This window comes from Ambystoma mexicanum, chromosome 6p (assembly GCF_040938575.1).
Source record: "Ambystoma mexicanum isolate Mex_15411 chromosome 6p, UKY_AmexF1_1, whole genome shotgun sequence".
NCBI lineage: Eukaryota > Metazoa > Chordata > Amphibia > Caudata > Ambystomatidae > Ambystoma > Ambystoma mexicanum.
This window is the reverse complement of record NC_090935.1, coordinates 1,329,918,753-1,329,931,843: the sequence shown is the minus strand read 5'-3', so window position 1 is coordinate 1,329,931,843 and position 13,091 is coordinate 1,329,918,753. Positions and strand designations below refer to the sequence as shown.

General features: G+C 46.6%; 1 protein-coding gene across 2 annotated transcripts in view; it reads left to right on the top strand.

Moving 5' to 3' along the window:
• LOC138510377 (coiled-coil domain-containing protein 171-like) overlaps positions 1-13,091 on the top strand; it is a 3,784,015-nt gene that overhangs the window by 619,148 nt on the left and 3,151,776 nt on the right. The gene's annotated exons all lie outside the window — the stretch shown is intronic.

Below are 13,091 nucleotides of genomic sequence, written 5' to 3'. Positions count from 1 at the left end.
TGTGAGAAATTGCTAGAGTGCCATTTGTGTTTGGTTTTCACTGTGCCGTTTTGCTCAGTATTTACTCTTGCTCAAACTTGTCTACAATTTAACTAGGGAGTTGTGTATACTTTCTTTGACCGAATTTAACTTGCTTAATAACTGTGATGAATGTGTTTAACTAGACGTGTATAAAATAAATATATCTATTCTTTTTACTACAAAGCTTTGATCAGTGTTTCCTTGTGCCATAGTACTGTAGGCCTATTGTGTAAATCCCGAATACTGCTCATCTCCCTCTTGAGATAAGTCTGACTGCTCAGCCACAGCTACCAACTAAATCTTTGTGGTACGGACTGATACCAAAGGGGATTTATTGCTCTCACCTGTAGTCCTAATCTTCTATAGTGCTCCCTAAGGGAACTGCACAGGATTCTGCCTAACAAAGGTGGTCACTTCCTTGAAGAGATCAGTCACAAAATGTGTGCCGTTGTCTGATCTAATTACATCGCATATGCCCCACCTCGAGAAAACCTCTCTCACCAAAAACTTCACTGCGCACTTTGCATCTGGGTGTGGACAATGCCCTGCTTCCACCCACCGTGAAAATTGACAAACTATTACAGTGAGATACCTTGCCCCATTACACCTCTCTCCCATGTCCGTATAGTCTATGTGGAGCTCTCTGAAAGGCCCCACCGGATGTGGCAGTGTTCCACATAGTGTTCTGAGAGTCATTCCTGAATTATATGTTTGGCATGCAGTACATTCTATTGTTAATTTGGATAGGTGTTCTGTAAATTTGGGACAAACCACTCCTCTTGGATGTCTGCTGCTATGTGTTGCTTCTTACATGCGTTGGAAAATGTAGCTGCTGAAATACTATTTGCAATAATTCTACAGGCATCACTACCTTCCCTGTCATTTCCTGTCGCTATATCAAATCTGTTGATGAGTGTTTGCATCCTCTTTTTCCCCATAATTCTTGCTCTTCTGGTGGTGCGCGTCTTTGTAAAACAATTATTTGTGCTATGGGTGTGTAGTTGTACCCTCCCTCTTGCTCATAGTGGTTCTGTGTTTTCACTATGTATTCTAGTGGTATTGGGACATTAAAGTATGCTGCTTCTTTCGCGGCAGCGTCCGCTGGCGCGTTCCCGGGTGAGATCGCATCCGTGTTGTTTGTATGTGCCTGGCATTTTACCAATGCTACCACTGATGGTTCCGCTAGTGCTTCTATTAAATCGTTCAATAGTGCTGCATGTTGTACAGGCGAGCCATCTTCTCTTCTGAACCCTCTCCTTCGCCATTGTGACAACCCCGAATGTACCGTTGTTGTCACAAATGCCGAATCAGAATATACTGTCACTGCACATCCTTTTGCTGTGTGTAGTGCTTCAATTAGCGCAATCAATTCTGCTGCTTGTGCTGAATAGTGTGATGGGAGGCGTTTCTGCACTATAACTTCGTACTCTTCTCCTTCTATTCTTACTACTGCTGCCCCTGCATGTTTCTCTCCTCTTTCACTGTCAATTGATGCAGACCCATCCACGAAATATATTTCCCCTTCCTCCAGTGCATTTTCGCTCGCTTTTCGGATATCATCTCTCTCCCCCTCGTATGTGACACAATCGTGTTCTTGCATGTCTTCTACAGTACAGGGCTCAGTAATGAATGTAGCGGGGTTCACGCTTTTACATCTAACTACATGGATGTTTGGGCTGGATATTATTTCGTAAGCAGTTGCCCTTTGTGTTGTAAGTGTCGATTTTGTTCTTTCTAGAATGGCAAATAATGAATGATCTGCATACAACGTTACCGAACATCCCATTACAATTGTGGCGCTTTTTTCTATCGCGAAGGCCGCTGCTGCGAGAGCTTGTTCATAGGCGAAGTGGCCCTGCATCACTGAGTCTAATGTGCCGCTGTAGTAGGCCAATGGTTTGTGACCTAATGATGTTTTTTGAGTTAGTACTGATGTCAACAGTATTCCATTGCAATGTGAAAAGAGGTAGAACTCCCGGTCATAATCCGGGTTCGCTAAAACTGGGGCATGTGTGATGAGGTCTTTCAATTTGAAGTATTGTCATCATTTCCTGAGTCCATTTCAATGGGGCATTGTTCTTTTGTGCTTCTTTTAATGCTTGCAATAATGGACGTGTATAGGCTGCATATTCCAAAATCCATGCACAGCAATAGTTACATATGCCGAGAAATTTCTGCATGTCTTTCACTGTTTTTGGCATCATTGCATGGGGTATTGCTGCCACTCTGTCTGGTATTATTCTCTTCCCATCTTTTGAAACTAACTGTCCTAGGTACAACACTTCCACTAGGCAGTATTGGAGTTTTCCCTTGTCCACTTTGTACCCCTTAGTGGCCAGTAAATTTAGCAATGTGATTGAATCTGCCCTGCACTGCTCTTCACTCTTGCTGTAGATGAGGAGGTCATCCACATATTGAATTATTGTGCTCTCTATGTCCACATTACCACAGTCTTCGTGCAAAATTCTGGTGAAGATGCTGGCGCTTTCACAGTACCCTTGTGGCAATCTACAATGTTCATATCTGTTGCCCCCCAATGTAAATGCTGGGAGATACTGACAACTTGGGTCAAGTGGCACTGAGAAGAAGGCGTTCTTCAGATCCACTACTGTGAAACAAGTGCCTTCTTTAGGTATGCTACACAAAATCGATGTGGGGTTGGGCACTAATGGGAACTCTTTCTGTATGACGTCATTAAGTGGGCATAGGTCCTGGATCAGCCTCCAAGCCCTGCCTCTTGCTTTTTTAATCAGGAAAATTGCTGTATTACATGGTGAATTCTACGGTACTATTATGCCTTGTTGTAATAACGCATTTATAGTCTCTTTTATTCCTTCCTCTGCTCTTGATAATGGGTATTGTTTCACTCTCGGTGGACTCGCCCCTGGTTTCAATTTTATTTTTATGGGCGTGACCTCTTGCAACAGTCCTACATCGTGCGGGCCTGTTGTCCACACTTCCGGCAGTACCTTTTCCATATCTTCTTCAAATATAGTGGGTGGTGTACTAACACTGGCCATGAGGGGGTTATGTATTTCTCTGTGCTGAATCATTATATCGCATGGTACACTTATCTCCATTACAATTTCCCCATTAGTTTCATTATCAGTAAACAATTCTTCATCAGTTAAACCACGTAAAGCTATGTTTGGGTCTAAACACAGCACTGTTCTCCATTTGCATCCATGTGTGTCCAGTCCTATTACCGCAATACATTGTAACATGTACTATCTTTTGTTTTAGATCACCCCTTTGATTTGTTCTAGTTCTTTACCTCTCATTCTATCTTCTCATTCACTCCCCACCTCTGAGCCTCCTTAGGCTACCTCTTAGAAGAATTCTGCTCACACGGAAAAAGAATATTCTAAATTACTACTCAGAGCCTACTAAATATATGAGACTCCTACTTTTTTCTCTTTATTTCCACTTATTCCCTGCACTGGTCGAGACAATGCTACGTGGCACCGCCTTCTACCCCCCTTCGGAGCTAGGATCCTGTATTTCTTTTTACCTCTTTTTCCACAACAACCTAATGGCCATATAAAGGATGGATAAGAAAAAGCCCCACAGTTTCACTCACACAGGCCCTAAACCTAACTTCCAATTTTCATTTTCCCACTATTTCCGTCACCCTTATCTTTTTATACCATTATTTCTCAATGTATTCCCCTTCTCTGACAATCTCACAACCAGTACTCACGTGTTCAGCAGGGTGGTCGAGAGCCTCCGTTCACGGTCTATCCACAATCGGGTCCGCACCCCAACCAAGCCATGACCGGCCTCGGCGAGCAGTTAGTTGGGTATTTGCAAAGATGATGGGGACCCTTGGAACCTTTCTTTTTGTGCGCACACTGGTCAACCGCGGAGGCGATGGTTTTGCTGGGGGCGTCCCAGATCTCGCTGCACGTCACAGGGGCCTCTCTCTCGGTGCACCATCTCGATCATGTCGCGGGGGTCACCAAATGTAAAGGCTCACTCCCGACTTACACATGCATATTCATAAAATTTAACACACCCCTGTGGGGAATGAGACTAGGAGGACAGGTTGCAAGATTAGATAGTTTTATATAAAGTTGGCATCCAGAGAACTCTGCTGCCTCAAGAGCGCTCTGGGAAACATTACAATTACAGACAATTATGAAGGAAAACTGCGTCATAGATGACACAACTAACATAGGGTGCTACAACAGTGCAGGATTGGCTAAAAGGAGAGGACACATATATCCATGTAGGCGCTGCTTGTTCTGGATTGGTTAACCAGATGGCGTGAGGGTGAGCGTCACGCAGTCCAGTTGCATGTGTCCGGGAGGGGTGAAGGTTAGGTCACGGCGAGATAGAGTTGACACTAACTAAGCTGGCATGAAAAACTACCATTCTACATATAATAAACAGCAATCATTAGTATATAATAGAATACATTTCGAAAACCTATAAATTGCATACATGTGGTTACATCTTTCCTCCGTCTTTCCTTGTCCTCTGTGATACCCTGGGCGACTGGGTGGGTCTTGGCACATCAAGGTAAGTGGGGAGCGTAATGACATATGTTAGTTTTAGGGCACAATATATTGTGACAGAGGTCTGGGTTTATTGGGAGTACTTTGGGGTGGGCTGTACAGCAGGGTCACACTTCTGGTACATCAAGAGAATACCTTAGGAGGGCACAGGGTTATATTGGCAGTAATTTTCCAACAGTGGGGCCAAGGGAGCAGGGGCAGGTTTATGCAGATGGATGAGCTTCGAGGCATGGTTCGAGCCGGTTCACACACAGGACAGTGATCACAGAGGAAGAGTGATATGATACATTCTGTTATTTGTTTCAATTATCCCCGGCGCATCCATGAGAAAGGGATTTGTGAAGCCTTGGAGAAAAGGTGGGGGCTGTGAGCGTGCTGTGCGCGGTGCTGCAAAGGGGAGAGAAGCCTGTTCGTAGTATCGGAGTGCGGCCTAGTTCAAAGAAGGAGTCGAGGGCACACAAAATGGAAGCCAAGTGTATCCCGCAATAGCCCCACTAATGCTAATGTTAGCATACGGGCAGTGGAGGCGTCACTCGCTAATGCGTGAGCAAGTGGGTTATTTCGTGCTGAATGCGTAAGGGGGGCCCAAACAACCCCTCACTCCCACACGTTAGTGATCTGCTTTTGCTGTATGCAAGCAGTGGTGGATTTGGAAAAAGTTTGGCTAATGTGGGATCTAGTGATAACATGTGCCAATTTTTTTTTAAATAGTCTTTATTGATTTTGTTACAAGTCTGACATGTCACATGTGTAATTCACAGTAAAGGTCAGTTTAGCTCTTAGTTAAAATCTTGTAATGAATTTGAAAATGCAATTGACCAAAAACATCATAACTTGTGTATACTTGGCATGGCTTAGAGGACCCCAGTATTCAGCATAATATTCCTTAAAGGGTAACTAGATCAAGTCTATGTTTCTATGAGATTCCATGACTGCTGCTGTCAGGCTTTCCATTTTGTAAATTGCGTGAGCCTTACTGAGCTATTCTCTTTTAGAGGGGAGGATTGCTGACTTCCATTTAATAGTTAAGCATACTCTGGCAGCTAATAATATGTTTCGTGGCATATGTGAGAGAGTCTCGTGGGAGTCTTCCTCGTCAGATTCCACCCCAAATAGTATTAGTGTTGGCGTGAGTGCTCTGGGGATCACATCGATATCTTGGATCCACCCTAAAACCTCTTTCCAGTACATGTTCACTTTGTCAAAGCCCCACCACCGATGCCAGTAGTCACTGATTTCCCCACAACCTCTCCAGCAGTATGGGGGGGGTGCCTGGAAACATTTTGGACAGCCTTTTAGGAGTGTAGTGCCACCTGACCAGTATGCGCGCATTGTGCATTTTGTATTGTGTACATATGGACGACGCCCAGACCGCCCTTCGTATAGCCTTCCATACCCTGGGTTGGTCTACCAAGTTTAATTCTGCCTCCCATTTCTCCTCAGATGAGGGGCAGCTCAAGTGGCCTCTGGTGATCAAAGCTCTATAAATACGGGCAATGAGCTCTTTTGTGGTCTGGGGGGCACTTAGGATTAGTTCAAAAGAAGTGTGGGGGCGTCGCCATAATACCTTTAGAATGGGATGTTCTCGTATTCTTAGCGTCATGGCTGACTGAGGGACCTACAACCACTCCCCCAAAGTGACTGGTGTGAAGGCAATGTTCTCTATTGCTACCCACTGTTTCTCAGGATTTTCCCATATATGGTCGGCTAATACCCTAAGTTGGGAGGCTCTGTAATATTCCGGAATATCTGGAAACGCCATGCCCCCTGATACTTTGGGTAAAACGAGAGTGGAGTAGGGAATTCTAGGCTTTTTACCTGCCCATATGTATACCAATAACACCCGTTTAACCTTGTCAAGAAAGGAATCTGGTACTACAATCGGGAGTGATTGAAAGAGAAAGAGGAAGAGGAACCGGGGCAAAATGTTCATCTTGATGGAGGTGAACCTGGCGGCCCATGAAGGGGTAGTTTTGACCATCTGTGCACGTCATCCCTAACAGCTTTCCACAGGGGGACATAGTTTGCCTCAAAGAGGTCCACAAGGGACACAGTTATGTTTACCCCCAAATACCTTACCGATTGGGGTTGTATTTTGAGGCCCCAGCTCGTTCTGTGTTTTTTCCCCTCTCCCGCTTTTTTTGGCTGATGGTGGAGGGGGCCTCCGTTTGCTCTGCACTCCTCCCACTTCCTGAACCGGGGGGTCGGAGGTCTCAGTGTGGCCGCTGACCGGCCTCTCTCAAGATGCACCGTACGTACAGCGGTGCCCCTCTCGCACTCCTTTAGGGGGCCGGGCGGTTTGCACATTTGTCCCCATAGGGGGGAGCTCTACTCGCGGTTTGCCGGAGCAGCTACAAGCTGCCACGGGCTTTGGCGGTGGGGGATGGGAGGGAACGCACCTTACTGCTGCAAGATCTTCTGCGCAATTCCCTCTCCAGATGCCGGCACCTGCTGTCAATCGCTCCGCTCCCGTCCCTCACCTTCAGCTGGTCGGCTCAGTAATGATGAGTCTGGCTGGGTCCTTTGTGGTGAGGAACGCATCTCGCGGCCACCATGTTTGGTTTCCCAATTGCGGGGCCAGAGACTTGTTGTGGACACTCAATTTCTCTATGAATCTTCGCACGGTTTTGCCTGAAATTTCATCCCCCGCTGCTCTGATGTTTCCTGGCGCAGAACGTTCAATCACTAGAACGGATGGTTCGTCTTTCTGTGAATATCCATTACGTGTTGATGCCCGAAGAGGGAGATGATGGATCAAGCTGCCATCTTGTCTGCGCCCCCTGGTGGTCTCCGTTCCAATTCTTTTTAATGATTTTTTTCATCTGGCTGCTCTGTTGTGAATAAGTAGTGACATATACAAGATCACTCTTTAAGGTTTTCTCTTTTGGTTTCAGTGCTTCAGATCTGGGTATGTTCATGACTTTAGTTGCGTGGCATTGAACAGATTCCTTGTTGTACCCACGTTTCAAAAATGTCTCAGTCAGTTGTGCATCAGAGCTGTTTAGCTGACATGTCCCAATACAAGGCTCAGGCAAAGTCAGGCAATTGACCAGAATCACACACACCTGATAGCCCTTTTCCTTCTCCACAGTTATAAAAGGTGGAGTATGAGAGCACAGTACGAGCAAGGCAGACCGCACAATGAGACAGCTATCCAAGCACGGCAGTTCAAGAGGAGGAGAAAGACAGCGAAAACCGAGAGGGTGAAAATGAGAGTAGCAACTTTGCCATTTCTGTCCCTGGCCTGCGAAACCTCCATGGAAGGAATCGTAAAACCGCGAACAATAGCCGTGTGTTGCAGCAGATGTCAACGGTACACGGAGCACGCCTACGCTGATAAGCAGGACAGAGAGAGACAGGGAGATGCCTGCTTTGGTGGTACCGGCCTTGACTACAGAGACAAGAAAAGCCAAGGGGTTCTTCACAGCTGATGAGTCGAGGGGAGAACTGATTAGAAACCACAATGTGTTGAATGAAAGGCGCAAAGTAACATTATTAAGGAAAAGTTCAATGAACTGTTAACATTAAGGGAGACCCAGCTGCAGAGGGATCTGGCACCATGTGGGTGCTCACCCGAGAGACTCTGGTTGATCCCGCGTTTGTTGAAAACTACCGATACCAGAAGGCCCTAGGAGAGTTGCAAGAAGAGGTCACAGTGGTCATACAGGGGTCTAGCAAAATCCTCTATACAGTCGGAGGTCTTTGACGACAAACAATTGCAAAGCTAAGGGATTGAATCCTGCATAGTGAGAAAAGAGAAAGAACTATGTGATTAGCAAAAGTTGGCAAGAGTGAACCCGACGGAGGGATGCCGATAGAAAGGGGCGAAGCCTGAAGTCCCTCTGAACAGTGTGTTGACAAGAGTGAACCCGACAGAGGGCTGTCCACATTGAACTGGTTAAAAAGGCATACAAACCTGTGAATACAAGGAAAGCCATAGTGAACCCTGTTAGGGAGAATTCTCCTTCTATGGCTAATTTCCCTTACCTAATGAGTCCCTCAGCAGCTTTGCTGGATTTCTGGAGTTTATTTTTTCCACTGGGTAAGAGTGTGAGCTTTTCCCCCACTCTTACCTGTGTTTTGCCATGTGTATTTCATCTGTTTTGTGATTGTGGACTCTGGAGTACACCACTTCAGTAGCCCCCCTCTTCGAATGGATTGTGTCCTCCCACGTATTCCTCATCTTAGATATATATCCTTACCTTCAGTTTCACCTCAGAAAATGTTTCCTCTCTCCAGCAGAGGGCGCCCCACTCGAGGCGACGACGTCGATGTCCCCCGGCGGCCTCTGTCGAGCACCAACGTCGTCAGTTGTATAAAGGCCTCGAGCACGCCCGTTGGCTTCAATTCGGTTTTTCCGTTAGCTTGGCTTCGGATCAAGATAAACAGCGCTTCAGTTATAGCGAATTATGTCGTCTTCTTCGAACCCGTCCACTCCGAAAACGGGTTTTAAGAAATGCCAAAGGTGTGGAAGAAAAATATTGCTGACCGACCCTCATCGTAACTGCCTCTGGTGCCTCGGTTCTGAACATCCAATCGACGACTGCAGTTCTTGTCAGTCAATGACCCATAAGGCCTTGAAAGAAAGACGAGGTAAACTGGCGGTTGTGGAGGAATCCTCAAAGTTTTCTTCGAGAGGGAAGAAAGACTCGGCTGAGTCTTCGGTGAACCGCCATAAAAAATCCAGATCGAGGAGTAGATCGAGGAAGTCCTCTTCTTCTTCGTCCAAAAAAGCGAAGAAAAGACGGTACCAATCTCCCTCTTCCTCTTGCTCGACTACATCGGAGGAAGTTATTACATGTCCAACAAAGCACGACTCCCCTAAAAAGTGGGAAGCATTTAGAGCATCGATGATAAACATTTTTGAAAATGTGGCCCTGACCCCCTCAAAAATGTCTGTTGAAGATCATGCCTCTACGCACAAAAAAAGTGACAGGGGAAGGTCTAAAACTAGGAAATCCGACAAGAAATTGTCGAGGGTGTCTTCTAGGGATTCTTCCCAAACACCTAAAAAGAAAAGCCTTCCAGTGCATAAACAGGAGGCAGACCTTAAGGAAAAGACTTTAGAAGTTGATACGTCTTTAAGAACCTCGACGAAAAACATCTTTGAAGCCTCCATCGAAGGCTGTCGAGTATAAGGGGTCGACGACCCAGCCGAAAAAAGTTACGTCGAGTACACTATCGACGATCGAAGACTCCTTCGACGGCGTCGATTGTTTCGAAGGCTCCTTCGACAGCGTTGATTGTCTCGAAGATACCTTCGACGACATTCGTAGCGCCTTTGAAAACATCGAGGAATGCCTCGACAACATCGAAGGTAACGGCCACGACTTTGACGCCATCGACGCTTCTGTCGACATCGACACCAATTACAGGAGTGAAACCTATTCCTGAGAAAATATTTCACCCAGAAAGCAGGCATGATTTTTTCCAAACTATGTCATCCATATATGGAGAAATGTCTTCAGGAAATGAGGAGGATGAAGAAGAAGATGAACCTGAAGTTTCATCAGCAGGGGTAAAATATGGTGCAAGGGAGGTCCCTGAGGAATTAATTGATCCTCACTGAAAAATGCAAGACCTGTATGAATGTTTACAATCTGCAAGTGTTCTAGATATGTTCCCCTGAATACGAGTTTGAAAAACCAGATCCAGCACAACATGCTGATTTGGGTTATAGAAAACTTATGAACAAAGTAACAGAATTTATGGGATTGGGTAGGAACTCACCTGTATACCAGGATGATGATATGACAGATATTTTGTCAGGAGGTCCTCAACCAGATCCCATACTTCCCTTTCATATTGCCTTGCAAAGGAGAGTAAATGCTGCTTGGGAAAAACCTGAATCCATTCCAGCAATAAATAAAAAATATGTGGCAAAATACAGACCTTGTAACTCTGATCCAGAGTACTTGAGTAAGCATCCATCTCCTGAGAGCCTGGTAGTTCAGGCAGCTACATCAACAAAATATGGTGCATACCCTACAATTCCCCCTGATAGGGATGACAAAAAGATTGATGCATGGTCCACAAAGGTTTTTACATCAGCGAGTATGGCTCTAAAATCCACGAATGTATCTTGTACTCTGGCGAGATTCACTTATACTCTGTGGGACTGCATGTCATCGGCAGCTCAACACATCCCGGAAGGAGAGGAACGTGATGGTTTCCTGTCCATAATAAAGGATAGCAACGAGGCTTCGGGGGAATGCCTTCAAGCAGGTTTGGACACAGCTGACAGTATCAGCAGGTCCATGGCATCTAGTGCAGTGCTACGCAGATTTGCGTGGCTAAGGAAGTCAGGTTTCGCACCAGATGTTCAATCTAGACTTCTTTTTTTTTTTTAAATATCTTTATTGGATTTTCAACAAATAGTGACCAACAAAAGATCATTGATTCGTCAATGCAATATGCACAATCCAGAAAACAACATAACATAACATTCCCAACTCTCCCGCCCCACCCCCGCCCTCCGAGACCTCAGGTACATCCACTTTATTCTTCTGGACCTCGCGTCGGGCCGGGACTGTCCGTACTGGGTGGAGCAATGGCACTGTTAACGCCACCCATCGGAGTAGTTCATCACTGGAGTCCAGCCTCTGTACCTGAATCACTGTCTCCCAGGCTGCGGTCTCAGCGGCTATCCATCTTTTGAGGTCACCCCACCAAAGGGCCTCACTTACGCCTCCGGCACTTTTCCATCCCATGGCTATGCGTCTTTTCGCTGTGATGTATATCAAGTCTTTGAGTTTATTTAGGGTCTTATTCTTACTGTTTCGCTTATATCTTCCCAAAATACAGGCTGCTGGTTCGTGAATTTCCACTTCAATCTCTGCGTTTGCTACCCTCTCCTTCACCTGGGCCCAGAACCTCTGGACCGCCAGGCAGCCCCAGAACATGTGGGTCATTCACGCCCTCGGCTCATTGCATTTGGGGCATGTCTGGGTTGTGGCTCCTTTGAACCTCGATATGGCATCAGGTGTAAGGTAGGCCCTGTTGGTAATGTACAGTTGGATGAGTTGGAGACGGGCATTTCTAGAGATTTTTTTATGGTAGTGAGTTATTCTCTCCCATGCTTTGTCCTCAAATTCAAGGCTCAATTCCCTCTCCCACCTCTCTCTGCATTTAAGTTCATTCTTGGTAGTGCCCTGCAATAGGGTTTCGTATAGTCTGGCGGTTGCGTGGCCCCCCTCAGCAATGTCCAACATCGACTCAATGATATCGTTCTCCATGACTTGGTCGGTGGCCTCCGGCCATCTGTCCTGCATGGCCTGTGTCACTGCTCTGTGAAGCAAAAACTGGCCTGTGGGCAGGTCTGTGGACTCGCTGAGGTCAGTGAATGTCATGAGCTCCTGTTCGTAAGTGAGGTCTCCTAATACTGCCACCCCATAGGGTTCCCACTGGGTGCGTATTTCTGTGTGTCCCCATGAGAGTTTAGCCATGACTGCTGCAATGGGGATCTGCGGGGAATACGGGTCTGTCGCCCCCACTGATTTACAGGCTCACTTCCAGAGCTGGGATCCAAGTCTAACCAGGTATGGGTAATGTCTCAGAGCCCACTTGTCAACCCATAATAAGTCTCAGAGTTACAGACTAGGCAGAGCTGGTTGGAGAAGTCGGGTGTCAGAGGTGGTTTCATCTGCCATCCATTGCGTCACATGCCTTAGTTGGCTAGCCAAGTAGTACAGTTCGAAATTAGGGACCTGCAATCCCCCCCTCTCATAGGGTCTATGGAGAATGTCCAGCGCCACCCTGTGCCTACCTCCCTGCCAAAGGAACCCCCTACAGAGTTTGTTTATGTCTCTGAAAAAGGAGCGAGGGATGTTGAAGGGGACGTTGGAAAAGCAATGCAGTAAACGGGGGAGTGCCACCATTTTGAGGAGACCCGCCCGCCCCGCAACTGAGAGTGGGAGCTTACCCCAGAAATCCATGGACTTTGCAAGGGCATCTTTAGCCCTAACCGTGTTAAGAATGTGTTCGGTGCTAGGGTTACGGTGTATGGTAACACCCAAGTATCTAAACGATGTCACCTGCCATTGAAGGTCTACAGGGGGCAGGGATCTGTGCTCCTCTCTATACAATGCAGCAAGGGGATAGAGACAAGACTTATCTTTGTTGATCTGAATGCCCGTGTGTTTGTGGAAACCATCTAAAGTCTCTAAAATGTAGGGCAGGAGGTGCTCCGGGTTGTGCAGGTACAGCAGCATGTTTCTGCGTACATAGAGACAAGGTGTGTCTCCCCGTCAAGTTTGATGCCTCTGTCTCCGTACTCTTGCCGGAGATATGCAGCTACAGGCTCCGCGGCAATAATATATAGCATAGGGGACAGTGGACAACCCTGCCGTTTGCCTCTTTAGAGGGGCCATTTCTCCGAGTATGTCTTATTGGTGCGCACTCTGGCCGTGGGATTGGTGTAGACCAATTGGGTCCACTTAAGTAAGGCGGGTCCGATCTCCATCCTAACCGTGGTGGCATATAACCATTCCCATCTCACCGAATCGAAGGCCTTGGTGGCGTCTAGTAACGCCACAGCATATTTCTGAGGCCCTC